Consider the following 7,527-nt stretch of genomic DNA (forward strand, 5'->3'; position numbering starts at 1 on the left):
TTCCCCTAGTGGAGTCGTCTAATTTGGGGTCGTTTGACACCGGATAAGTCGGAATCCCCATTCATTCATTCAATCGTATTTATTGGGCGCTTACTGTGTGTACAGCACTGTACTAAGCGCTTGGAAAGTACAATTCGGGAACAGAGAGAGACAATTCCTACCCAACAACGGGCTACGAGCCAGGATGGGAGGGGGGTTGGCCACCCTAAAACCCCTCGACTTTGGGTAGGGGAGGGAAAGAGGGGAAGGAGCAGCAGCGTGGCTAAGTGGAAAGAGCCCGGGGTTGGGAGTCAGAGGTCATGGGTTCTAATCCGGGCTCCGCCCTTTGTCAGCTATGTGACTTGGGACAATCACTTACTTCACTTCTCTGTGCCTCAGTGACCTCGTTTGTAAAATGGGGATTAAGGCTGTGAGCCCCATGGGGGACAACCTGATTACCCTGTATCCCCCCCAGCTCTTAGAACAGTGCTTGGCACATAGTAAGCGCTTAAATACCAGAATTATTATTATTATAAGGCTCCCGGGAGGGGTGTGGGGGCAAACAAATGGGCCTCGGAAGTGGGTGGGTGGGGGGAGGAAACACGGATCGCAGGACAAGCCTGGGGAACTCATTCATTCACTCTGTACTTATTGAGCACTTACTGTGTGCAGAGCCCTGTACTAAGCGCTTGTAAAGTGCAATTTGGCAACAGATAGAGACAATCCCTACCCAGCAATGGGCTGCAAGCCAGGAGAGGAGGGGGGGTCGGCCACCCCACCGCCCCCTCGACTTTGGGTAAGGGGGGGAAAAACAGGAAGGGTTCCTGAGGGGCTGTGGGGGCAAACAAATGGGCCTCGGACATGGAGGGGAAAGAGGAAACACGATCGCAGGACAAGCCTAGGGAACTGCAGAGAAGCAGCGTGGCTCGGTGGAACTGTCAAAAATAAAGGGATAAGGAGATATAGACTGTGAGCCCATTGCTGGGTAGGGACCGTCTCTACATGTTGCTGATCTGTACTTCCCAAGCACTTAGTACAGTGCTCTATAAATACGATTGAATGTATTCATTCACTCAATCGCATTTATTGAACGCTTACTGGGTGCAGAGCCTTGTACTAAGCGCTTGGAAAGTACAAGAGAGACAATCCCATGCAGCCGGCCTCCCCGGCGCCCACTTGACCGCCTTAGAGAAGGGGGACGGCACCGCCCAGCTCCCGGGCGGAGGTGGAAGGTCTTCTTAATAATAATAATAATAATAATAATGATGACACTTATAAAGCCTTTACTATGTGCAAAGCACTGTCCTAAGCGCTGGGGAGGATACAAGGTGATCAGGTTTTCCCACAAGGGGCTCCCAGTCTTAATCCCCATTTTACAAATGAGGTAACAGGCACAGAGAAGTTGACTGACTTGCCCAAGTCACACAGCTGACAAGTGGCAGAGCCGGTATTTGAACCCGTGACCTCTGACTCCCAAGCCCGGGCTCTTTCCATCGAGCCACGCTGCTTCTGCTTCTTCCCTCAGCCCGAGGCCTGGCCCTCCTCATTCATTCAAACTGATTGAGCGCTTACTGTGTGCAGAGCACTGGACTAAGCGCTTGGGAAGTACAAATCGGCAACAAATTGGGGAGGGAACAGACAATGAAACAAGTAGACAGGTGTCAATACCATCAGAATAAATAGGATTACAGCTATATACGCATCATGAATAAAACACTAATAAATATGTGCAAATATACACAAGTGCTGTGGGGTGGGGAAGGGCAGGGGGTGATAGGGAGGAGCAGAGGATAAGAGGGGGCTCAGTCTGGGAAGGCCTCCTGGAGGAGGTGAGCTCTCAGTAGGGCTTTGAAGGGAGGAAAAGAGTTAGTTTAGCGGATTCATTCATTCATTCATTCAATCGTATTTATTGAGCGCTTACTGTGTGCAGAGCACTGGACTAAGCGCTTGGGAAGTACAAGTTGGCAACATGCAGAGACGGTCCCTATCCAAACAGAGGGCTCACAGTCTAGAAGGGGGAGACAGACAACGAAACAAAACATATAAATCAAAGAAATAGAATAAATATGTACAAGTAAAGGGCATTCAGGCCAGAAGTAGGTACTTCCCAAGTGCTTAGTACAGTGCTCTGCACACAGTAAGCGCTCAATAAATACGACTGAATGAATAGGACGTGGGCCGGGGTTGACAGCGGGCCAGGCAATAAGGAGGCCCAGTGAGAGTCATTCATTCATTCATTCAATCATATTTATTGAGCGTTTACTGAGTGCAGAGCACTGTACTAAGCGCTTGGGAAGTACAAGTTGGCAAAATATAGAGACGGTCCCTACCCAACAGCGGGCTCACAGTCTAGAAGGGGGAGACAGGCAACAAAACAAACCATATTAACAAAATAAAATAAATAGAATATGTACAAATAAAATAGAGTGATAAATACGTTCAAACATCTATACATCTATACAGGTGCTGTGGGGAGGGGAAGGAGGCAAGGTGGGGGGATGGGGAGGAGGGGGATCAGTGTGGGAAGGCCTCCTGGAAGTTCTAGCCTGTGAGCCCGCTGTTGGGTAGGGACCGTCTCTATATGTTGCCAACTTGTACTTCCCAAGCGCTTAGTACAGTGCTCTGCACACAGTAAGCGCTCAATAAATATGACTGAATGAATGAGGTGAGCGCTCAGTAGGGCTTTGAAGGGAGGAAGAGAGCGAGCTTGGCGGATGTGTGGAAGGAGGGCATTCCAGGCCAAGGGGAGGACGTGGGCCGGGGGTCGACGGTGGGACAGGCGAGAACGATGGTACTTGTTAAGCGTTTACTATGTGCCAAGCGCTGTTGTATCCCGCCAGCCCCAGGGGCGAAGGAAGGGTGGCTCAGTGTAAAGAGCCTGGGCTTTGGAGTCAGAGGTCATGGGTTCGAATCTTAGCTCCGCCACGTCTGCTGTGTGACCTTGGGCAAGTCACTTAACTTCTCTGAGCCTCAGCTACCTCATCTGTAAAATGGGGATTAAGACTGTGAGCCCCATGTGGGACAACCTGATCACCTGTGAGCCCACTGTTGGGTAGGGACCGCCTATATATGCTGCCAACTTGCACTTCCCAAGCGCTTAGTACAGTGCTCTGCACACAGTAAGGGCTCAATAAATATGATTGAATGAATGAATCACCTTGTACCACCCCCCCAGCGGTTAGAACAGTGCTGTACTAAGCGCTTGGGAAGTACAAGTTGGCAACATATAGAAACGGTCCCTACCCAACAGTGGGCTCACAGTCTAGACCCTCCAGGAGGCCTTCCCAGACTGAGCCCCCTCCTCCCCCTCCCCATCCCCCCCCACCTTACCTCCTTCCCCTCCCCACAGCACCTGTATATATGTCTATATGTTTGTACGTATTTATTACTCTATTTGTACCTATTTATTCTATTTATTTTGTTTTGTTAATATGTTTTGTTTTGTTGTCTGTCTCCCCCTTCTAGACCGTGAGCCCGCTGTTGGGTAGGGACCGTCTCTAGATGTTGCCGACTTGTACTTCCCAAGCACTTAGTCCAGCGCTCTGCACACAGTAAGCGCTCAATAAATACGATTGATTGATTCTGGCCTGAATTCCCTTTTCTTGCACATATTTGATCTGATTTATATATTTTGTTTTGTTGTCCGTCTCCCCCTTCTAGACTGTGAGCCCGCTGTTGGGTAGGGACCGTCTCTACCTGTTGCCAACTTGTGCTTCCCAAGCGCTTAGTACAGGGCCCTGCACACAGTAAGCGCTCAATAAATACGACTGAATGAATGACTCTCACTGGGCCTCCTTATCGCCTGGCCCCCCGTCCTATTCATTCAATCGTCTTTATTGAGGGCTTACTGTGTGCAGGGCACTGTACGAAGCGCTTGGAAAGTACAAGTGTCCTACTTCTGGCCTGAATTCCCTTTTCTTGTACATATTTATTTGATCTGATTTATATGATCTGTTTTGTTGTCCGTCTCCCCCTTCTAGACTGTGAGCCCGCTGTTGGGTAGGGACCGTCTCCACCTGTTGCCAACTTGCGCTTCCCAAATGCTTGGTACAGGGCCCTGCACACAGTAAGCGCTCAATAAATACGACTGACTGACTGATTGATATTTATTTGATTTATATGTTCTGTTATATATGAACATATAACATGAATATATGTTTTATTGTGATTTATATGTTTTGTTTTGTTGTCCGTCTCCCCCTTCTAGTCTGTGAGCCCGCTGTTGGGTAGGGACCGTGTCTACCTGTTGCCAACTTGTGCTTCCCAAGCGCTTAGAACAGGGCCCTGCACACAGTAAGCGCTCAATAAATATGAATGAATGATTGATATTTATTTGATTTATATGTTCTGTTATATATGAACGTATAACATAAATATATGTTATATATGTTAACATGAATATATGTTTTATTCTGCTTTCTATGTTTTGTTTTGTTGTCCGTCTCCCCCTTCTAGTCTGTGAGCCCGCTGTTGGGTAGGGACCGTGTCTACCTGTTGCCAACTTGTGCTTCCCAAGCGCTTAGTACAGGGCCCTGCACACAGTAAGTGCTCAATAAATATGAATGAATGATTGATATTTATTTGATTTATATGTTCTGTTATATATGAACGTATAACATGAATATATGTTATATATGTTAACATGAATATATGTTTTATTCTGATTTCTATGTTTTGTTTTGTTGTCCGTCTCCCCCTTCTAGTCTGTGAGCCCGCTGTTGGGTAGGGACCGCCTCTACATGTTGCCAACTTGTGCTTCCCAAGCGCTTAGTACAGGGCCCTGCACACAGTAAGCGCTCAATAAATATGAATGAATGATTGATATTTAGTTGATTTATATGTTCTGTTATATATGAACATATAACATGAATATATGTTATATATGTTAGCATGAATATATGTTTTATTCTGATTTATATGCTCTGTTTTGTTGTCCGTCTCCCCCTTCCAGTTTGTGAGCCCACTGTCGGGTAGGGACCGTGTCCACCTGTTGCCAACTTGTGCTTCCCCAGCGCTTAGTACAGGGCCCTGCACACAGCAAGCGCTCACTAAAAATGAATGAATCACCTCGTACACCCCCCCCAGCGCTTAGAACACTGCTTTGCACGTAGTAAAAGCTTAACAATCAATCAATCGTATTTATTGAGCGCTTACTGTGTGCGGAGCACTGTACTAAGCGCTTGGGAAGTCCAAGTTGGCAACATATGGAGACAGTCCCTACCCAACAGTGGGCTCACAGTCTAAAAGGGGGGAGACGGAGAACAAAACCAGACATACTAACAAAATAAAATAAATAGATATGGACAAGTAAAATAGAGTAATAAATATGTACAAACATATATACATATATACAGGTGCTGTGGGGAAGGGAAGGAGGTAAGATGGGGGGATGGAGAGGGGGACGAGGGGGAGAGGAATCAATCAATCAATCGTATTTATTGAGCGCTTACTATGTGCAGAGCACTGTACTAAGCGCTTGGGAAGTACAAATTGGCAACACATAGAGACAGTCCCTACCCAACAGTGGGCTCACAGTCTAAAAGGGGGAGACGGAGAACAGAACCAAACATACCAACAAAATAAAATAAATAGGATAGAAATGTACAAGTAAAATAAATAAATAAATAAATAAATAGAGTAATAAATATGTACAACCATATATACATATATACAGGTGCTGTGGGGAAGGGAAGGAGGTAAGATGGGGGGATGGAGAGGGGGACGAGGGGGAGAGGAGGGAAGGGGCTCAGTCTGGGAAGGCCTCCTGGAGGAGGTGAGCTCTCAGTAGGGCGTTGATGGGAGGAAGAGAGCTAGCTTGGGGGATGTGGGCAGAGGGGGGGCATTCCAGGCCCGGGGGTCGATGGCGGGACAGGCGAGAACGAGGCCCGGTGAGGAGATCAGCGGTGGAGGAGCGGAGGGTGTGGGCTGGAGAAGGAGAGAAGGGAGGGGAGGTAGGAGGGGGCGAGGGGATGGAGAGCATTAAAGATGAATGAATCACTTCGTACACCCCCCCCCAGCGCTTAGAGCAGTGCTTTGCACATAGTAAGCGCTTAACAAATGCCCTGATCATGAAGGACCGGTCGCCACGCTAGGCCCCACCTTACCTCGTTGCTCCACTGCGGACCGGCTGATGTCCCCTGGGAGGCACCGGAGGGAGGGCGGGGAAGGGCGGCCGAGGAGGAGGAGGAAGGTGAGGAGAAGGTGGCGAGCTGGCCACCGGGTGTGTCAGGCCCCGGGGAGGCGGCTACCGAGCGGTTCCGCTTCCTCGCCCGCCCCCGCCTCAGCTCAGGCCCTCCTCTTGGCCATCCAAGATGGAAGCCCGATGGCAGGCCCAACCACTTCCGGTTCCGATGATGGGCGGTCACTGGGGGGGAGGGGGGGGGGGGGGGAAGCCAGGGTGGAAGGCGCGTGCGCAGTGCCTCCCGGGGCTTGCCCGGGGCCACGCCCCCTGGTTACCGCGGAGCCAATGAGGAGCCGGCCTTGCGGTTGCTAGGGTACACGCTCTCCTGACAGGATGGCGCCCCCTAGGGGTGGTCCCCGGCGCTCCCGCCGCCCGCGCCGGGCGTGCCTAAGCGCACATAGTAAGCGCTTAATAATAATAATCATAACGGCATTTATTAAGCGCTTACTATGTGCAAAGCACCGTCCTAAGCGCTGGGGAGGTTTCAAGGTGATCAGGTTGTCCCACGGGGGGCTCACAGTCTCCAGCCCCCATTTTACAGATGAGGTCACTGAGGCACGGAGAAGTGAAGTGACTTGCCCAAAGTCACACCGCTGACAATTGGCGGAGCCGGGGTTGGAACCCATGACCTCTGACTCCAAAGCCCGTGCTCTTCTCCACTGAGCCAGCTTAACAAATGCCATTATTGTTATTAAGTGTAGGCAGCAAGTGTAGACAAGTCACTTGAAGCACTCTCTCTACTGTCCTCAAACCCACGTCATCCCCCGGGCCTGGAATGGCCTCCCTCTGCCCATCCGCCAAGCTAGCTCTCTTCCTCCCTTCAAGGCCCTATTGAGAGCTCACCTCCTCCAGGAGGCCTTCCCAGACTGAGCCCCTTCCTTCCTCTCCCCCTCGTCCCCCTCTCCATCCCCCCCTTCTTACCTCCTTCCCTTCCCCACAGCACCTGTATATGTATATATATATCATCATCATCATCATCAATCGTATTTATTGAGCGCTTACTATGTGCAGAGCACTGTACTAAGCACTTGGGAAGTACAAATTGGCAACATATAGAGACAGTCCCTACCCAACAGTGGGCTCACAGTCTAAAAGGGGGAGACAGAGAACAAAACCAAACATACTAACATATATATGTTTGTACATATTTATTACTCTATTTATTTTACTTGTACATATCTATTCTATTTATTTTATTTTGTTAGTATGTTTGGTTTTGTTCTCTGTCTTCCCCTTTTAGACTGTGAGCCCACTGTTGGGTAGGGGCTGTCTCTATATGTTGCCAATTTGTACTTCCCAAGCGCTTAGTACAGTGCTCTGCACACAGTAAGCGCTCAATAAATACGATTGATGATGATGATGATGAT

At 49.2% G+C, this 7,527-nt stretch overlaps 1 protein-coding gene across 1 annotated transcript in view; it reads right to left on the minus strand.

Annotated features, from left to right (window-relative positions):
• The window catches only part of RER1 (retention in endoplasmic reticulum sorting receptor 1), a 28,598-nt gene extending 22,322 nt beyond the window's left edge, over window positions 1–6,276 (minus strand). The window contains exon 1 of the mRNA XM_038747286.1: window positions 6,084–6,276. The gene's annotated coding sequence lies outside the window, so the exon portion shown is untranslated. The remainder of the gene's footprint in view (window positions 1–6,083) is intronic.
• Between the last annotated feature and the right edge of the window lie 1,251 nt (window positions 6,277–7,527).

This window comes from Tachyglossus aculeatus, chromosome 5 (genome assembly GCF_015852505.1).
Source record: "Tachyglossus aculeatus isolate mTacAcu1 chromosome 5, mTacAcu1.pri, whole genome shotgun sequence".
Taxonomy (NCBI): Eukaryota; Metazoa; Chordata; class Mammalia; order Monotremata; family Tachyglossidae; genus Tachyglossus; species Tachyglossus aculeatus.